The sequence below is a fragment of the Tamandua tetradactyla genome, chromosome 4 (genome assembly GCF_023851605.1).
Source record: "Tamandua tetradactyla isolate mTamTet1 chromosome 4, mTamTet1.pri, whole genome shotgun sequence".
NCBI classification, from domain to species: Eukaryota; Metazoa; Chordata; class Mammalia; order Pilosa; family Myrmecophagidae; genus Tamandua; species Tamandua tetradactyla.
In genome coordinates this window covers 60,299,295-60,320,965 of record NC_135330.1, presented here as the reverse complement: position 1 = coordinate 60,320,965, position 21,671 = coordinate 60,299,295, and the positions used below count along the sequence as shown (strand labels likewise).

Here is a 21,671-nt window from a genome sequence, read left to right as displayed (position 1 = left end):
AGTCTGATGGGGGAGGTAGAATAATAAACATATTCAATACAATGTGATAAATGCTTTAAAAGGGGGGGGGGGGGAAGGTGCACCTACCTAGATGGGGAGGACTAAAAAGCTCTGCAAAGGAGGTGATGATGAGGAGCATGCTAACTTGAAACGTGAAAAGTTAGAACGGGACCATAATAGCGAAGTAATTTGTGTGTTGGACCTTAAACAGGGGCGTGAAGGAGTTTTACACTTCGGGTACGAAAACGGAGCTAGGGTGAGATGTGTTCCAGGTATGCTGCTTCAGATAAGGTTGAATAGGCAGAAGCCAGATTTTGGAAGGCTTGAACTGAAAACTGCGGAGTTTGGGCGGTGTCCCAGAAACATTGAGGAACCGCTGAATCTTCTTGGGGGCAGAGAAAGGAATAAAGGAAGGAAAAAAAAACTGTAGAGAAGAAACCAGTTAGGAACCTATTGCAACATATTGGGTAATACCGGCCTGATCTAAGGTGGGGATGACAATAAAAATTGTAGAATAAATATATGAAAACATCATGAAGATTAATCAACACAACATGATAATTGGATAGAAGGGGGCAAAAAATGAAGAGGAGTCAAAAAACATTCTGAAGTTCCCAGCCAGAAAATCAGGTGGGTTAGCTGTGTAGCCACATGAAAATGGTTAAAAAGTTAGTAATGCCTGATTGAAGATTAGAAGAGTGATCTAGCCTGGGTATATTGTTTAAGTTGTGAGAGTAAATGAAATTTCCAAAACAGATTACATGTATTCAATATTTTTTTATTGGGCATTTACTATGTCACTTATTGTGGATACAAAGAACTAAGCTGCTAGCAAAGCATCCCTGCCCACATTGAGAATGTGGGAAGTAGGGAAGAAGACAAATCCCTGAAGGAGTCCAAGGAGAAACCGTCTGTGTTTATTACCTATTTCAGCATAACACATTGCCCCAAAACTTAGCAGCTGAAAACGACTTATTCATGGTTTCTGTGGGTTAGGAATCCAGCAGTGGCCTCGCTGGGAGGTTCTGGTTCAAGGTCTCAAATCAGACTGAAATCATGTCAGTTGTGGCTTTAGTCATCTCGAGACTCAATTGGTGGAGGAGCTGCTTCCAGTTCACTCACATGGCGGTGAGAAATCCACAACTCCTCAATGGCTTGTGGCCAGAGACCTTGTGGGCCTCTTCAGTGACTGCTTGAGCGTCCTCATGATATAGCAGCTTGCTTTCCCCAGAGCAACTCTCAAAAGAGTAAGAGAGGTTTCTTAGCCACACTGAAGTCGTGTATACTGTCTCTTTCACAATTCTCTAAGAGGTGATGATGTTGAGCACCAAACGCAGAGAGGGGGTTATGATGAAGGTCGTAGGCTTACCCTGATCTTGTTTGCAGATGAGGTGCAGCGTGTTTTTGTTTGTTTTTCTGAGTGCAAAATTCAAAATGGAGCTCAAGGTATTCATTTCATCTACACCAGAGAATGCAGACCAAGTGGCAAGGCTTTTGTTGAACTTGAATCAAAGATGAAGTCAAATTGGCCCTGAAAAAAAGACAGAAACTGTGGGACACATATATGTTGAAATATTGAAGTCAAGCAATGTTGAAATGGATTGGGTGTTGAAGCATACTGGTCCAAGAGTCCTGATGCGGCAAATGATGGTTTTATATGTCTTAGAGGACTTCCCTTTGGATGTAGCAAGAAAGAAATTGTCAAGTCTTCTCAGGGTTGGAAATTGTGCCAAATGGAATAACATTGCCCATGGATTTCCAGGGGCAAAGCACAGGGGAAGCCTTCTTGCAGTTTGCATCATAGAAAATGACTAAAAAGTCTCTAAAGAAACATAAGGAAAGAATAGGGCATGACCATATAAAAATCTTTAAGAGCAGTCGAGCTGAAATTAGAACTCACTATGATCCTCTAAGAAAGCTCATGGCCATGCAGTGGCCAGGTCCCTGTGACAGACCTGAGACTGGCAAAGAGTATAACAGTATTGCCAAGGTAGCCAGCTTTGAAAGGATGAGACATGGTGCTTACAGCAGAGGCTATGAAGGCTATGATGACTATAATGGCTATAATAATGGCTATGGATTTGGGTCATATTGATTTGGAAGAGACCTCAATTATTGTTTTACAGGAATATCTGATCACAGATAACGGGGATGGTGACTCTACTTTCCAGAACACAACAGGATACTGTGTATACATGCGGGGATTACTTTACAGACATGCTGAGAAAGTCATTTACAATTTTTTCCCACTACTCAGTCGTATGAGAGTACACGTTGAAATTGGTTCTGATGGCAGAGATACTGGCAAGGCAGATGTTGAGCTTGCTACTCACGAAGGTGCTGTAGCGACTGTGCCAAACAACAAAGCAAATAGTTAACAAGAGATATGTAGAGTTATTCTTGAATTCTACAGCAGGAGCATGTGGTGGTGCTAATGGTAGTCAAATGATGGGGGACATTGGCTTATCAAACCAGTCCAGTTACGGTGGCCCAACTGACTAGCAATGGAGCGGTGATTGTGGAGGTGGCTGTGGTGGTCGGTGCAGCATGAATGGATATGATCAAGTTTTACAGGAAAACTCCAGTGACTTTCAATCAACCATTGCATTGGTAGCCAAGGAGCAATGAACAACATCTACCGCAAGAGTGGAAGCTGTTCATCTCTGAGAGTGAACAGAATGGGAGAGATGCCTAGCATATTCGGTATGAGTGGTAGATAGGGAATGTAATTGACCCTTATTGCTGACTTCTGGTCAATATTTTTTAAAGAAAAAACAAAATTTAACACTTTTGCAGTCCAAGCTTGTGACTTATGCTTACTCTAAATGGAAATCGATTGTTTTAAAGACTTGAGATTCAGTATTTTTGAACACAGACATTCATCTAGGATGTAACAATGAAGTTTGAGTAAACTATAGCTGTTGAACAATTTTTGGCTTTTCTCAAGCTAGTTATGTTGCAGGCGATACTTAAATAGCAAGCATATTTAGGTTAAAACAGTTCGATTATGTTAAATGTTGCTCTTATATCTATCACATTACACTGAACACTGGATGTGTGTTGGAAGACTTTTTTTGTTTTGTTTTGTTTTGTTTTTGTAAGACTCAAAATATAGCAGCTGTGTCTACAATTAAAAGTGAAATATCTGGCATGTTTGTTCATTCTAGTTTCATTTAAAGAACTCATGAGGCACATAAGTTTAAGCTTTTTTAAGTTAATGGGGAAAATTGAGATGCAATACAAATACTTTAGGATTTTTGGTCTTGGTGTTTGTATGAAATTCTGAGGCCTTGATTTGAACCTTTAATTGTATTGTGATTTCTTTTTGGGTATACTGCTCTAAGTGAAAATTGTCAAATAAATCTTCCTTTAAAAACTAAAAAAAAAACACTTCCGGGTCAAGATGGCGGCTTAACAACATGCGCATTTTAGTTCGTCCTCCAGAACAACTGCTAAATAACCAGAAACAGTACAGAACAGCTCCTGGAGCCACAATAGTGACCGGACACACAGTGTACCCCAGTCTGGACCAGCTGGACCGGTGTGAGCACCCCCTAAAACCGTGAGTTCCCAAAGCTGCGGTGGTGGTTGCCCCGCCCCCAGAGGCCGCTTCCCAGGGGGGTAAAGGAAAGGACTTTACGAGCAGCAGGGACTGGGCACAATCAAACGCCAATTGTGGAACTAATTAACAAATTCTGACTACTAAAAATAGTCCCCCAGCTTAGGTGAACCTGATCAAAGCGGAGGTTGCTCATTTTTGCCCCAGTGCCAAGGGGGCAGGACTGACAGAAAAAGGGGGAGAAAAAAGAAGGAAACAGAGGTTTTTGTGGCTGTGTATCTACAAAGGCTTGACTGCCTCTGGATACAGCGGCAGGACTTCTTAGGCTGCAACTGCCCCAGGCATAGGCAGAAGTGAGCTCTTTTGGGGGCTTATCTGGAGCTTGTGCCTTCCCCAGGGGAGGGGTAAAGCCCCACCCAGGTGGAATTCCTCCATCAAGGAATTCAGACACCAGGGCTTGGTAATTTGAAGCCATTAAAACCAGCCCACAACCTTTCCTCTGTCTCCACCACACCCCCAGCAGGGAGAGTCTGCCAAAGTTAAAGGTACCGCATCATCTTATGCTGGTGGGACCTGCAGTCAGACAAGCGCCACATACTGGGCAGGATAAGAAAAACAGAGTCCAGAGACTTCAAAGGAAAGTCTTTCAACCTGCTGGGTCTCACCCTCAGGGAAAACCGATGCAGGTGACTTTTTCCTCCTGACAGGAGGCCAGTTTGGTCTGGGAAAATCTGGCTGGGGTCTATAATATCTAAGTAGACCCTCCTAAGTGTGTGTGGGGGAAAGGCACCACACAAGTGGGCAAGAAACAAGAAAACAAGAACTGAAAAATTCTCCTCTGTTAAACAAAACTTAAGCTAAAGGTCCAGATAAAGCTGAATGGAACGTCAAAGAACAGATAGACAACAAATTCACCCAGCAAGAAAACCCTAGATAAAAGAAGTGAAAACAATCTCCAGAATAAACTAATTAAGGTAAATAAATGCCTAGACACCAGCAAAAAATAACAAATCACACTAGGAAAATTGAAGATATGGCCCAGTCAAAGGAACAAACCAACAAGTCAAATGACATACAGGAGCTGAAACAATTAATTCAGAATGTATGAACAGACATGGAAAACCTCATCAAAAACCAAATCAGTGAATTGAGGGAGGATATAAGGAAGGCAAGGAAAGAACAAAAAGAAATTGAAAGTCTGAAAAAACAAATCACAGAACTTATGGGAACGAAAGACACAGTAGAAGAGATGAAAAAAACAATGGAAACCTACAATGGTAGATTTCGAGAGACAGAACATAGGATTTCTGAACTGGAGGACGGAACATCTGAAATCCGACAAGAAACAGAAACTATAGGATAAAAAATGGAAAAATATGAGCAGGGACTCAGGAAACTGAAAGACAATATGAAGTGCATGAATATACATGTTGTGGGTGTCCCAGAAGGAGAAGAGAAGGGAAAAGGAGGAGAAAAACTAATGGAAGAAATTATCACTGAAAATTTCCCAACTCTTATGAAAGACCTAAAATTACAGATCCAAGAAGTGCAGCGCACCCCAAAGAGATTAGACCCAAATAGGCGTTCTCCAAGACACTTACTAGTTAGAATGTCAGAGGTCAAAGAGAAAGAGAGGATCTTGAAAGCAGCAAGAGAAAAGCAATCCATCACACACAAGGGAAGCCCAATAAGACTATGCGCAGATCTCTCAGCAGAAACCATGGAGGCGAGAAGACAGTGGGATAATATATTTAAATTATTAAAAGAGAAAAACTGCCAACCAAAAATTCTATATCTAGCAAAATTGTCCTTCAAAAATGAGGGAGAAATTAAAACATTTTCAGACAAAAAAATCACTGAGAGAATTTGTTACCAAGAGACCAGCTCTGCAAGAAATAGTAACGGGAACACTACAGACAGATACGAAGACAGAAGAGAGAGGTGTGGAGAAGAGTGTAGAAAGGAAGACTATGAGTGAAGGAAAATTAGATATGACATATAAAATCCAGAAGGCAAAATAGTAGAAGAAAGTACTACCCATGCAGTAATAACACTGAATGTTAATGGATTAAACTCTCCAATCAAAAGACATAGTCCGGCAGAATGGATTGAAAAACAGGACCCATCTATAGGCTGTTTCTACTCAAAGTACACGAGGCCAAGGACACAAATGGACGTTTACACACCAATGTTTATAGCAGCATTATTAACAATTACCAAGAGATGGAAACAGCCAAAATGTCCATCAACAGACAGTTGGCTAAACAAACTGAGACATTTACATAGGATGGAACATTATGCAGCTGTAAGACAGAATAAAGTTATGAAGTATGTAACAACATGAATGGACCTTAAGGACATTATGCTGAGTGTGATTAGCCAGAAACAAAAGGACAAATACTCTATGGTCTCACTGATATGAACTGACATTAGTGAATAAACTTGGAATATTTCCTTGGTAACAGAGACCATCAGGAGATAGAAATAGGGTAAGATATTGGGTAATTGGAGCTGAAGGGATACAGATAGTGCAACAGGACTGAATATAAAAACTCAGAAATGACAGCACAATATTAGCTAACTGTAATACAACTATGTTAAAACACTGAATGATGCTGCATATGAGAATGATAGAGGGAGGAGGGCTGGGGCATAAATGAAATCACAAAGAAAAATAGACGATAAAGATTGAGATGGCATAATCTAGGAATGCCTAGAGTGTATAATGATAGTGACTAAATGTACAAATTAAAAAAATGTTTTTGCATGAGGAAGAACAAAAGAATGTCATTACTGCAGTGTGCTGAAAATAGATGGTACTTAATATTTAAAAATTTCAATTAATGTGTGAGACAAAAGCAAAAAATGTTTATTTGGTAAAAATCTATACTTTGACTAGTGCATCTCCTAATATAACTTATGTAGATAGTTGATTGAACACCTTAAGTACATGGAACTTTGTATAGGACATGAGATTTTGTTGATTTGTCCAGGTGATGCCCTGATGAATCCCAGAGTGATTGGATCAGTGAGTGGAATAGTATTTGCAAAGTCCCCTTCGGGGAAAGGTGAGAACGGGGGAAAACTCAACTTCCCCAAGTTGAATTCTTGATATTCTCACAAGCAGTGGGGACAGCCAAAGCTACAGGCTGAGCCCCCAGTCTTGGGGTTTGTTCATATGAAATTTAACCCCACAGGAGATAGGTCAAGCCTACTTAAAATTAAGCCTAAGAGTCACCCCCAAGAGAACCTCTTTTGTTGCTCAGATGTGGCCTCTCTCTCCAGCCAACACAGCAAGCAGACTCACCACCCTTCCCCTGTCTACGTGGGACATGACTACCAGGGGTGTGGATCTTCCTGGCAGCGTGGGACAGAAATCCTAGAATGAGCTGAGACCCAGCATCAAGGGATTGAGAAAACCTTCTCGACCAAAAGGGGGAAGAGGGAAATGAGACAAAATGTCAATGGCTGTGAGATTCCAAACAGAGTCGAGAGGTTATCCTGGAGGTGATGCTTATGCATTAAGTAGATATCACCTTGTTATCCAAGATGTAATGGAGAGGCTGGAGGGAACTGCCTGAAAATGTAGAGCTGTGTTACAGTAGCCATGTTTCTTGATGATGATTGTATAATGATATAGCTTTCACAATGTGACTGTGTGATTGTGAAAACCTTGCGTCTGATGCTCCTTTTATCTACCTTGTCAACAGATGAGAGGAATATATGTAATAAAAATAAATAATAGGGGGAACAAATGTTAAAATAGATTTAGTTTGAAATGCTAGTGATCAAGAAAGGGATCATGATGTAAGGGGTATGGCCTGTAAAATTTTTTTTTCTGTTATATTTTTCTGTTGTCTTTTTATTTCTTTTTCTGAATTGATGCAAATGTTCTAAGAAATGATGACTATGCAACTCTGTGATGATACTGAGAATTACTGAACTTATGTGTAGAATGGAATTATATGTTAATGTTATTGTTTGTTCTTAATTGTTTTAATTAATAAATAAACTAAAAAAGAAAAACTAAAAAAAAAGTGAGAGAGCAAGCACCCAAGGTACAAGTTATAGTCTTTTTCTAACTTAATCTCAGAAGTTGCATCCCATTATTTCTGCTATATCCTATTTATTAGAAGCGAATCATTAAGTGTAGCCCACATCAAGGGGAAGGGATTTCACAGCAGTGTGACTGTGTGAATACCAGGAGGTGAGGTCACAGGGAGCCATCTTACAGGCTACCTAACACACAGCCTAAAAAGCAGGACAAAAACTGATAACGTCACAAAACCGAAGGAGAAGAGAAATTCAAGGAGGAACTGGTTAATTTGTTCAAAGTCTTTATATTGGTTAAGGAAACTGCAGGCTAGGAAAAGGCTGCTGAGGAAGCTCCAATAGAGCAGTAGGGTAGGAACCAAATTACGGTGGATTTAAGAGTAGGTAAGAGGTGAGGAAAAGAAGGAAACCTTGTAAAGAAACCCCTTTTTTCAAACTAATATCAGAACATCTTCACAGGGAATTAGTCATCAGCCTTCTTATTAAGAGGTTTATAAGAATCTTTACTCGTCTTTCTTATGCAAGAGCTACAAATTCCTGAATTATCAAAATGGGGAGAAGTGTTCTTAAACTTCTCAATCTGTCATTGTCCTACAAACAAAGTGCTAGAAGGGATCAGTGCGGAAAGATCTTTCCTTTGTTCGGATTGAGAAAGAGAGTGCCTGAGCAAGGGTTACATAATTGTGAGGTAGCAGGACCCTGGGCTAGTACCTCTAGCAGGAATAAGAAATTGTTTGGTGTCCTGAGTTATGTTCTCCTTAATCCTTCCAGCTTCCTTGCAGCTCCTAAAGGGTGATAATTTCTGACTTGACAACAGTGCTTTGGGCCCAGACCTCCAATCTGCTAGATCTACCAGAGAATGCCCCCCTAAAATATTTAGAAGGGGACATCTCTTTTAATCTAATTAGCTAGCACGTGAAAGGTTATTAGGAACAAACCACTTGCAGTTTACTAACATCATGTAACAAATTACTACCAGGGTCAGGCTAATAGGCTTGAATCAATTAGGAATTATAATTAAAGCTGAATATAATTGATTATAATTGTGAGCTATTCAAATTTAATTTATCTAAAGTTATAAAATGAAACAAGGGTCTAATGGACTATGAGCCAAAAGAAAATTGTTTCAAACAATTTCTGCATGTATACATAATTCATGTTTATAATCAGTTACAAAATGCAGATGGAAAGCATCGGGCCTTCTCATTTGACAATATTATCGATAAAAAATTCATGTGCCCTCTATGCATGTAGATTTCTACTCTTGAAAACACTTAGGAATTCAGGCTTTGGAGGAAATCAAAGGTGCAAGAGACAAAGCACCATTCACCTACCATTACTGTCACAAACTTAAAAGTTTTAACTGAAATGTCTCTCATTTATCAACACCATAATTACTATTTTAATGAATTGAATGAAAGAGTGCTGATTCCCATAACTTTTTATTTCGTCTTTCAAAATTTCAAAACAGGTCTTAAGCAAGACCTTTCAGACTCTTGAGTCCTTTGGTCACTTTAGTACAACAAAGACCAATAAAGGATGGGTCACAGTGGCTCAGTAGGCAGAGTTCTTGTCTGCCATGCCAGAGACCAGGGTTCAATTCCCAGTGCCTGCCCATGCAAAATAAATAAATATTTTACTTCACTTTCTAATAAAAGGCAACAACCTTCAGACCCCAAAATATGAGTTCTTTCTAGAATGGCAAGTTGTAGAAGATACTGAAAGAGAGGTTATATCTAAATGCAAGTGGTATCTAGCTTTTAGCCAAGAAGAAGAGGGTGGAAAGAGAATGTTTCTATAAAACCTTTTGTCCTCAAGAAAGTGGGAAATTTTCAGACAATATATGAATACAAATAGCATTAAGATGCTATCCTTCTAGGTGATGCCCATCTAATTTTTTGGTGTTAAGTTGTCCTTTAATTTGTGCTAATAGTAAATGGTGCTGCTGGTGTTTTTTTTAAAGTCCTCCTCTATGTTGGTTACCAGAATCTTCTTTAAATTTTTTTATAACCTGTGAAATGCTAAAGCCTGGAAACCACGGCTTTGGAGGCAGTGGAAAGTTATTCCTTCTGATTTAAAGAAAATTATGACAGTGGAATTTCCCATTGGAAGCAGTATTGTCTAATAAAGCAGTATAGAAAAGTAGTAAAGCGTGTGGATTCTGAAGCCAGACTTTCCTTGGTACCAAACCTGGCTCTACCATTTATTAAGTTACTTAACCTCTCAGGGCCTCAAAGTAATACTGACTTCATGGGCTTTTTGAAATTACTAAATGAATTAATCCACGAAAAACATTTAATAGCATCTAGGTTGCATAGGAAGCACACAATAAATGTCAGCTATTTTTATTATTTTTATTATTGCTGTGATGATGATAAAATTATTGTTGGGATTTAAAGATACGTTTTGTGTTTTCTGCTTCTACTGCATCAAGAGAGAAAACATTGAGGAGTCAGAAGCAAGAAAGCCTGCTCTAGTTTATTAAAATGCTGGAAGACTAGCTGATATTTACTGAGTACTTAGTAAGAAAATGACAGAGCTTTAACTTAAACTGAGGACTGTCTGGCTCCAAAACCCATATATAAAACCACAATACCATATTACCTCTAAAACAAAGACAATCACACTAAAGCTCTGCTTTTGAGTAATTTTAATAACCTATTCAGAGAGAGTCAAACACTGGCTAAGATGGAAAAAAGTTATGAGACAGAAAACAAACTGAAAAGGTACTTGAACAATTAACTTCTATAATGTTCCAAAGCTGTAGAAAAAGTCTCAGAAGAATCCGATTCAAAATATGAATTCAGTGGCACTAGGGAAAAAAAAAAAAAAAAGGACATTCGGTACATTTATAATGTCCTTATTTATAAAATGGGCATAATAATGATACCCAATTCATAGAATTGTCAGAATTACATGAGTTAATAAATGGAAAACTCTCAGCCCAGCACTGGTACCCAATAAGTGTTAGCTGTCATTGTCTGCTGCACTCACAACTACAAGTGTTTTGATATGAATCAGTAGCTCTGAAACCTTGGCCCCACAATAGACTATCGGGTGGAATTTTATAAAATACCAATGACTTGACCCCACACCGAAAGATTCTTATACAGAAGGTCTGAGGTGGAACCTGTCACCTACATTTTTAAAGCTCCCCGGGAAACTTCGATGTTCAGCCCAAATATTGAGAACCAGAGGTTTAGATCAAGGTTTGGCAAACTACGGCTGCAGGCCACCTCTGACCCGTAGCTGTTTTAGTAAATAAAGTTTTATTAGCACACAGTCACACCTATTTGTTTACCTAGTGCCAATGGCTAATTTCACTCTACAAGAGCAGTTGTGTAGTTGTGAAAGTGATCATATGACCTCAAAGCCTGAAATATTTACTCTCTGGCCCTTTACAGAGAGTCCTCAACTCCTAGTTTAAAATGAAGTTCCTGGGCAGCCAACCACCACAGGGGGGCAGCAGAGCCTCATTACAAGACTTTAGGGACTAAATAGACCTTGAAAATTAAATCTGAAAAATTAAACACATCAGGAATTATAGAAACAAACATATTTTTCCTACAAACAGCTTCCTTTTTGTTGTTTTCAAACATGTACTGGTCTACTCTGCCTTGAAAACATCTGTGCTAGACACTACTTCCTCCTCTTTCAGCCATTCATACTAGTAAGTAGCTTTTTGTGTGTGTCCAAACTCTGGCATGAAACTCATCTGTTCATTGAAAGTTTACTCCAAGGGGTCTCCCAAGACGTCCTCATTGCATTTTCGGAGTTGCCTTTTCCTTATGTTTCTATGGGCATCCCATTCTTCTTGAAACTATCTTCTCCATAACACAGCAGTTTTTAAAATTCTCATCCTACCACTATGGCTACACTTTCAGTGAGGAATCTCTTTGCTCATGTCTTATAACCTGTGTTCCCTTAATTTGCTCTGTTCAGTGTGGCCATCACCCTACAAAGTTTTGGAATCTGCTCATTCACAAGGGACATGGCTGGGTTTAGTATGAAATGAGACCAGGTGAAGAAGGAATTGATACTAACTGAAGAGCTTTGATCAAGCATCATGTCTGAAGAGCAGGCCAGAGCAGGTTAGGGGGAGAGGCATGATATTTATCAGCGTCATAATCCCAACTTCAGGACCCAGTCACCTATGCCCTTAGGACCTTTATAATTTCGCCTCCAACAGGGACTACGTGCTCCATTCCTTTCTTCTACATAATATAAGAACCTGTGGGGTGCAAAAAAAAAACATCATTAGCTCAAAGCTCTGGAAGTTATGCTTAAAATTCCTGAAGCCTAACCCACCCAGCAGCTACTGCCTCACTACTGCCACCATCCCAGAAAATATTTCCACTAGACTCCCACTAGATAATTCTCCCTCTTTCCACACTCTGCCATAGATGCAACAACTGCTCCCGATTTACAAAAATATCTTAATAGGTCATATTTATTTTGCCCTGTCCTTGGCACAATAAGTGTAGCAACTACCCAGGCCAAATAGCCATACTGGTCCATGTCTTTGGTGACCTTACCCATAAGAAATGACTTGACAGCATCATCTATAGATGCAAGGGAGGGATGGTTGACTATCTTTTAAGCCAACTAATTGTTTCTTCCTTCAGATGATAAAGTAGAATGAACTGTTCTTATGGCACATTTTCAGAAAACCTTGCACTAGAATCAAGTCAAAGCTATAGAGGTACTGGAGTATGTAGGTGGGAAATAGAAATTAAGCATCCCTGCAGAGGTAAGAATGGGAAGCTCTGCTTCTGAGTCAGTACTAAAATAAACTAAGCTACATGAAATAGCCTTGAGGACCAAGTCATGGCCTAACTTTCAGATGGGGAGAATAGGCAACCCCGTTCAACTGTGCATGGAGTGAAGCACGTTGAAATTCTGGCCACATATCCCCATTGGTTCCTAGCTTTTCCTGACCCAAATCCACAATCACATTATTACCTAAAAACCCCAAACCTTCTACATTACCTAGGATATCAGCTTACATTCTCTCCAAATCTAAAACCACCCCACAACCTGTCTCCTTATCAGATCCTAGATAAACAAGTCACATGCCAAGAGATGTTTTTTGCATCATCATGTGCATGATGGGACTGTTTTCCTGCCAAGTGAATATGGTTTGTGAAAAATCTAAGAAAGCTCATCTGCCAAAATAGAATGAAGCAAATTCTCTGAGAGACACAGTACATGAGATAGAAAGACAGTTTTTCCTGGATTTTTTTTTACTTAAACTAGATTTTCCAGTCCCAATTCCAAGTCCTCTTGAGATCCAGGTGCATTCATTTCCTCTTTTTCATGAGAGACCCCCAACTACTTTAGTTGCTCTTTTTATTTGTAACCAAAAAAATCCTACAGGCTCTCTAAATTTGTAACCTCCTTGCACCAACTTGCATTGGGGGTCATCCAGCTATTGGCACTCCCATGAAGAAGAGAGGATATTACACTTTGAAATCAAGAAACACAGATCCACTTTTTAAAAGGTTGCTGCAGTGTGGGCCACGGCGGCCCAGTGGCAGAGTTCTCACCTGCCATGCCAGAGACCCAGGCTCGATTCCTGGTGCCTGCCCATGCAAAAAATAAAAAAATAAAAATAAAAGATTGCTGCGGTCCCAACAGGCTGAATAAGAAGTTAAACAGATCACCAACCTTCTGGGTCATCTCATGGAACTTAGATTTTAATGAACTTACACTTTTTAACATTAGCCAAAAGTGTATTTTGGACTCTTTTGAGTCCAAAGTATTCACAGAACCTCAAAGATTCCACCTCTTAAGATCTACCTCTTAAGATCTGTGAGAAATTCCTGCATCTGTTTAGAAGACCTCTTGATTTATATGCCCAATTTGACTTCGCATGATTCCTTGTGCTAGCCCACGGCATCCCTCTCAGATAATCTTGAGAAATTTGAGAGCCCAAAGTAGAGTTCCTAAGTAACTTCCTGTTGTGTCAAGTTGTCTACATGAAGCTTGGCAAGCTGTCAGTGATCTGGAGTGGTATGCCTCTGGATAATCAAGGCTGCCCAGTAATTTCCAGAGATTACTGGATATGAACAGCAGTTCAGCCCAGAGTCTTTCCTTAGTGACCTTAAAAAACAGCAGATAAGAAAGAGAAGAGGTTTATCTGATATTTGACTGTGGCAAAGACTACTTCACTTCTTTGTCCCAATCTTGGCCTAATTTAATCTGGCTTGGCCCAATAAGACACTTCTAACATAAGGTAAAATTATCCCGACTCTATCTCTCGGCTGGCTTCTCCAGAAAAGCAATCCTAGCTGAAGCAAAGAACACCTGTAGGAATGAAAGACACAACACGTAGACTCCAATCAATACATATACTTTACCTTTAAGGAGACTAGTACTGTTCAGAATTCTTCACCTCAAGATAAAGGAAAACCCTTCAGCACAACCTGCTTTAAGTAACATAGTTCATCTTCTTTGATTTCTCCAATATCTTTGTGCCTGAAGCCAGAACCGATGGACTTATCTCAGAAGCTGGAATACCAGTAGTGAGCATAGGTGACCCTACATAGAAATAAACTCATCTATTGCTTTTTATTTTTGTGTATTTTAGTGAATATATATTTTAATTTTCTATTTAAAGTTAGTTTCTTTTCCTGCTTACTTGATCCTAATTAATGTGTAGCTATTTCATAATATGTTGTCCCATTTTTTACAGTATTCCTTTATTTATATCTTAAAGGATCTTAAACTCATTTATTGCCCTTTATTGCTCAATTTTTTATCTTTTCTTGGAAGTGAATTCTTCTATATGTTAAGTTCATTGGCTATCATTTGTCATGATGTTTGCTCTTTCAGATTGGAAGCTCATATGAAGCACCTTTCATTTTCCTCCCTCCCTCCCTTCCTTTCTTCTGTCTTTCCCTCCATCTTCCTCCTTGTGCTGCAGTATGCAGTGATTTTATAATTGACTTCAGTCAGCCCATTAAGGTCCTTAATTCAAGGATACATCTTATGTTGGTGCCTTGGAGCTCTTATTCCACAAAGGTACTAGAAATCAATTGTGGATTTTGGAGGCATCTTAGCCCAGGCCCTGGTTTTGCAGCTATCTCAAGCAATAGCTGGATCCTGACCTGACTGCAGTTACTGCTATTTCTAGACTCTGTTTATGGGTTGTGTAGCTCTGTTCCTATCTCTGGTTTCACGTACTGTGACTAGTTCGGGTACCCTGTTTCTTCGTAGAAGTCAACATCTTAAGCATCCCTTACTATTTCTCTTCCTAGAGCTTACTAGGTCTGGGCTTCAGACTTCACTTATAGATGTATATTTCAGTTCCTTTACCGATCTAAAGAAATGCTCATATAATTTTGACATCAGCTTTGATTTTAAAATATTTTATCCTTCATTACTTTTGCTCAGAGCAGAGCCATGGCCAGGATGGGATGGGGTTGAAGGAAAATCCACATATACTCATGGTGCCTTCTTGACCAAAAGTGCCAAAAATTTCTTTTGGGGGGGTTTGGGCTAGGCTTCTGGAGTTGTATGTGTTTCTTAGATGGTAGCCCATGAACAGTCTTAGGCCAGTGGGGTCCTGTTATTATTAGTGGTATCCATTCATTAACAAATTTTACTGAATGCCTATATCTCCCTAACTCTGAGTTAGGAAATGATAATATGAAGATGAACAAGACAAAGTACCTTAAATGCCACTGTGCTGGTTGGAAAGGAAGTATGCCCCCTAAGAAAAGCCATGTTTTAATATAAATCCCATATCTTAAAGGTAGAATAATCTCTATTCAATACTGTATATTTGAAACTGTAATGAGATCATCTCCCTGGTTGATGTGATTTAGTTAAGAATGGTTGTTAAACTGGATTAGGGGATGACATGTCTCCACCCATTTGAGTGGGCCTTGATTAGTTTCTGAAGTCCTATAAAAGAGGAAACATTTTGAGAATGAGAGATTCAGAGAGAGCAACACTACAAAGCAGAGAGTCCATGAGCCAGCGACCTTTGGAGATGAAGAAGGAAGACACCTCCCGGGGAGCTTCATGAAATAGGAAGCCAGGAGAGAAAGCTAGCAGATGACGCTGTGTTCGCCATGTGCCCTTCCAGCTGAGAGAGAAGCCCTGACTGTGTTCGCCATGTGCCATCTCACTTGAGAGAGAAACCCTGAACTTCATCGGCCTTCTTGAACCAAGGTATCTTTCCCTAGATGCCTTTGATTGGACATTTCTTTAGACTTGTTTTAATTGGGACATTTTCTCGGCCTTAGAACTGTAAACTAGCAACTCATTAAATTTCCCTTTTTAAAAGCCATTCCGTTTCTGGTATATTGCATTCCAGCAGCTAGCAAACTAGAACAGCCACTGTGGGCAACAGGTACTTGATAATTAAAAGAGGTGAATGCTGTAACAGAGGTATGAACAAAGCTCAGTAGCAGTCCACAGAGAGAGTGGCTAACTTTACTAGGAGAACTGAGAAATACTTTGCAGAGAGGCATCATTTGAACTGGGTCTTAAAGTAGTCATATTACTTCCTCTAATTGGTTCATTACTTTATTATTTGTTTTTTTTTTTTTTTTTTGCATCATGTCAACATAGTAGTTTGGCTGGTTGGTTTATACATTTTATGGGTAAATAAAATATATCCATTTAAAAAAAGTTCAGGAACAGGGCAAATATTTCTGCTCCAATCATGTCTTTTCTAGCAATGTAGTAGAGATCTAGTCATTGCAGTGGCAAGGAAAATAAATAAAAGACATAAAAATTCAAAAAGAAGAAATGAAGATTTATTTTCAGATAGTTGTTTATGTAAAACCTCCTAAAGATCAGTCAGTGATCAAGGGTAAGGTCACAATGGTAATTTATGTTGCTAGCACATGCCTTTTGTATGATGTGATGAGGATGGAAGCCTGCAGTTGTCCCCAAACCCATAACTCCAGTCTGATCATGAGGAAAAATCCGACAACCTTAATTGAGGGACATTCTACAAATTACCTAATTTGTATTTCTCAAAAGATAATAAAAAGCAATGTCTAAAAAACTGTCACAGTCTAGAGGAGCCTCAAATGATGTGATGACTGAATGTAATGTGGTATCCTGCATGGAATACTGGAACATAAAAGGGACATTAAGGAAAAAGTAAAATATGAATAAAGTATGGGTTTTAGTTAATAACATATCATTATTGTTTCCTTAGTAGTGACAAATGTACTACACTAATGTAAGATGTTAACAGGGGGAACTGGGTGTGGGGAATATGAGAAGTCTATATTAGCTTTACGACCTTCTGTAAATCTAAAAATATTCTAAAATAAAATGGTTATTTAAATATCCTTAAATATCTATAAAATAACTATTAGAACTAATGCATGAACTTACAGCAAGATCACAGGATACAAGGTCAATATACAAAATTAATTTTATTTCTATATACTGCTAGCAAACTATTTAAAAATGAACAGTTTTAAATACCATTTATAGTAACTTCAACAAATGCAAAATACTTAAGAATAAATTTAACAGCAGATATGTAAGACCTTGTGCTGGTTTAAATCTGTTGTGGATCCTAGAAAAGCCATGTCCTTTAGTCTTCATTCAGTATTGCTGGCTGGGAACTTTTTGATTATCCATGGAGATGTGACCCACCCACGTGTAAGTGGTAACTTTTGATTAGATGGTTTGCATGGAGATGTGTCTCCACCCATTCAAGGTGGGGTTACTTATTGGAGCCCTTTAAGAGGGAACCATTTTAGAAAAGGCTTTAGAGTCCACACAGCCAGAGACCTTTGGAGATGAAGAAGGAAAATACCCCTGGGGGAGTGTGATGAAACAAGAAGGATGGAGAGAAAGCTAGCAGATGTCACCATGTTTGCCATGTGCCTTTCCAGTTGAGAGAGAAACTCTGAACGTCATTGGCCTTCTTGAATAAAGGTGTCTTTCCCTGGATGCCTTAGATTGGACAGTTCTATAACCTTGCTTTAATTTGGACATGTTCATAGCCTTAGAACTGTAAACTTGCAACGTATTAAATTCCCCTTTTAAAAAGCATTCCGTTTCTGGTGTATCACATCTGGCAGCTTTCAAACTAGAACAGACCTCTACACTGAAAACTTCAAAATATTACTAACAGCGTTATGCCAAAGAGCAACTGTTTAAAAAGTTGAAAAGATGCTCAGACTTCAACTAGAGATATGAATCAGGCTGATCTGGGTAGGACTAATGTAAATCAGAATACAGAGTAAAGGATGACATGGTCTAAATTTTATAGCTTCAACTTCTGTGTGAGATCAAAGGAAGAGATGTTTATTTGGTGCAAAATTTCTATTTTTGGTAGTGCATTATCTAATTTAACTTGTATGATCAGTTTATTCAAACACTATAATTACATGAAATCTTGAATAGGGCATGAGATCTTTTTTTTTTTTCTTTTTTTAACATTTGTTCCCCCTTTTATTTATTTTTATTCCATATATTCTACTCGTTTGTTGACAAGGTAGATAAAAGGAGCATCAGACGCAAGGTTTTCACAATCACACAGTCACATTGTGAAAGCTATATCATTATACCATCATCATCAAGAAACATGGCTACTGGAACACAGCTCTACATTTTCAGGCACTTCCCTCCAGCCTCTCCATTACATCTTGAATAACAAGGTGATATCCACTTAATGCATTAGAATAACCTCCAGGATAACCTCTCCACTCTGTTTGGAATCTCTCAGCCATTGACACTTTGTCTCATTTCACTCTTCCCCCTTTTGGTCGAGAAGGTTTTCTCAATTCCTTGATACTGGGTCTCAGCTCATTCTAGGGTTTTTCTCAATCCCTTGATGCTGAGTCTCAGCTCATTCTAGGATTTCTGTCCCACGTTGCCAGGAAGGTCCACACCCCTGGGAGTCATGTCTCACGTAGACAGGGGAAGGGTGGTGAGATTGCTTGTTGTTTTGGCTGGAGAGAGAGGCTATGTCTGAGCAACAAAAGAGATTTTCTTGGGGGTGACTCTTAGGCCTAATTTTAAGTAGAATTGACCTATCCTTTGTGGGGTTAAGTTTCATATGAACAAACCCCAAGACTGGGGGCTCAGCCTATAACTTTGGTTGTCCACACTGCTTGTGAGACTATCAAGAATTCAACTTGGGGAGATTGAATTTTCCCCCATTCTCACCATTCCCCAAAGGGGACTTTACAAATACTTTTCCACTCACTGATCAAATCACTCTGGGATTCATCGGGGCATCACTCTGGACAAACCAACAAAATCTCATGTCCTACACAAGGTTCCATGTACTTATGTTGTCCAACCAACTATCTACACAAGTTATATTAGGAAATGCACTAGTCAAAATATAAATTTTGTACCAAATAAACATTTTTTGCTTGAATCTCACACATAAGTTGAAATTTTAAAATATTAATTACCATCTATTTTCAACACCCTGCAGTAATGACATTCCTTTGTTCTTCCTCATGCAAAAACATTTAGGGCATGAAATCTTGTTAGTTTGAATAGGTTATTATGATGCTCTGATATATCCTGAAGCAATGTGGGCAAAGAATAAGAAAGTATTTTCAAAGTCCCCTTGGGGGACCTGGGAGCAAGATGGAAATATTGAACTTCCCCACCTGGGGAATTTCTGATATTCTCTCAAGCAGTGGGGACAACTGAATCAATAGGTTGAGCCCTTTCACCCAGTGAAACTCATTTTTCACTGGATAGGCTAAGTCTACTGATGATTATGCCTAAGACTCACCCCCTGAGAACCTCTTTGGTTACTAAGATGTGGCCTCTGTCTCTAAGCCAGCTCAGTAGGTGAACTCACTGCCTTTCCCTCTACGTGGGGCATGACTCCCAAAGGTGTAAATCTCCCTGACAATGTGGGCCATGACTCCTGGGGATGAGCCAGGACCCAGTATCATGAGATTAAGAAAGACTTCTTGACCAAAAGCGGGGAGAGAGAAATGAGACTAACTACAGTTTTAATGGTTGAGAGATTTCAAACAGAGTCAAGAAGTTATCCTGGAGGTTATTCATAGGCATTATATAGATATCCTTTTATTGTTTATGGTATGTTGAAGTGGCTAGAGGGAAACCTGAAACTGTAACTGTATTAAGTAGCCTTGATTCTTGAAGATGATTGTATAACTATGTAGCTTTTACAGTGTGACCATGTGATAGTGAAAACTTTGTGTCTGATGCTCCCTTTATCCAGGGTTTGGACAGATGAGTAAAAAAGACAAGGACACAAAATAAATAACTAATAGTGGGGGGATTAGAGGTAAAAAAAAAAAAAAAGAGTAGATTTTAATACTAGTGGTCAAAGAGAGGGAGGGGTAAGAGATATGGGATGTATGGTTTTTTCTTTTTTCTTTTCTAGAGTGATGCAATTGTTCCAAAAATGATCATAGTGATGAATATACAAGTATGTGACTATATCGTGAGCCATTGATTGTTTACTTTGGATTATGAAGATATCTTAATAAAAACATATTTTTAAAAAACTGCTGACAGAAATTTAATAATATCTAATAAATAAACCATATTCCTGGATTGAAAAACTCTATATTGTTCAGATATCCATTTTCTCCAACTTGATCTATAAATTCAGCACAACCCATTCAAAATCCCAGTAAGCTTTTTTTTAACTTGACAAGTTGCCTCTAAAATGTGTGTAGAAATATAGCAGACCTAAAATAGTCAAAATAATCTTTTAAAAAAATAGCTAAGTTAAGTTCACAGTACCTGAATTGAATACTACAATGGTTAACTTCTTCTGTTGACTAGGTTAAATGGTACCCAGTTGTTTGGTTAAGAACTTGCCTGATTGTTCCTGTGCCATATTTCGTAGATGGGTTTTAATCAGTTGATTGCTTCTCTGGCTGATTACATCTACAATCAACAAATGAGATTGCCTTCAGCAATCTCCTCATCCAGTCAGTTGGAGGCCTGAACTGAGGATTTTGGAAGTCAGAAAGAATTTATATCTCTACTTCAGGCAGCTAACTTTTTCTGGGGAATTCAACATTGCCTTCATGGAGTTACAACTTGTGGCCTGCCCTATGGAATTCAGATTTGCCAATCCACAGTCCATGGACTTATACCATAACTAAAAAAGGATATCTATATAATGCCTAAGAACAACCTCCAGGATAACCTTTTAGTCCATTGACTTTTAACAAAGATGACAGAACATTTCAATGGGTAAAAGAAAGTCTTTTCAACAAATAGTGCCCAAACAATTGGAAAACACAGGTGGGAAAGAAATTAACTTGGCCCCTACAATATAAAAAAATTAATTTGTGAGGGTAAAAGCTAAAATTATAATGTGTCCTAAAGAAAACAGATGTGAATGTCTTTATAACCTTGGGCTAAGCCCAGACTTCTTTAAAAGAACATAAAAAGAAACTAACTATGAAAGAAAAAAATGACAAATTGCACTTAATAAAAAATAAAGATCTTCTGCTTATGAAAAGCCATTATTGAAAAATGGAAAAGAAAGCCACAGACTGTTACAAAATATTTGCAATACATACAACTGAATAAGTATTTGCACCCAGAACTCATAGATAATGCCTATAAACCAATAGTAAAAAGATAGCCAATTCAAAAAGTAAAATTCTTGAATAGCCATATGTGAATGGCCAACAAGTATGAGAAAAGATGCTCAATATTATTAGTCATTAGTGAAATATGAATTAAAACTACATTTCACATCCACTAAAATAGCAAATTATGTACTGATGACACTAAATATGTAGAAGATAATGAGCATCTGGAACCTGAGGGAAGTAGGGAGTAAAAATAGTACAATCACTTTGGAAAATTATTTGGCAATTTTGTATAAACTTCAACTACATCTAACCTATGACTCAGCAATTCTTTCAGAGAAATGAAAACATATATACAAAAAAAGACTTATATAGCAGTGCTCATAGCAACTTTGTTTATAATAGTCACAAACTAGAAACAAGCCAAATATCCATCAACTGAAGAAAGGATTAACAAATTGTGGTGTAGCCATACAATGGAATACTAAACAACAAAAAAGAACACAATAACATGAATGAATCTCATAAAT

At 38.5% G+C, this 21,671-nt stretch overlaps 1 long non-coding RNA gene and 1 pseudogene across 1 annotated transcript in view; one reads left to right on the top strand and one right to left on the bottom strand.

Moving 5' to 3' along the window:
* Positions 1-1,009: 1,009 nt before the first annotated feature.
* Positions 1,010-2,613, top strand: LOC143678991 (heterogeneous nuclear ribonucleoprotein H2-like; annotated as a pseudogene).
* A 7,668-nt stretch (positions 2,614-10,281) lies between these two features.
* Positions 10,282-21,671, bottom strand: part of LOC143680881 (uncharacterized) — a 35,085-nt gene continuing 23,695 nt past the window's right edge. The window contains exons 3-5 of the long non-coding RNA XR_013174216.1: positions 13,972-14,152; positions 11,657-11,843; positions 10,282-10,424 (exon numbers count right to left, since the gene is read on the bottom strand). This is a non-coding gene — a long non-coding RNA (uncharacterized LOC143680881). The remainder of the gene's footprint in view (positions 10,425-11,656; positions 11,844-13,971; positions 14,153-21,671) is intronic.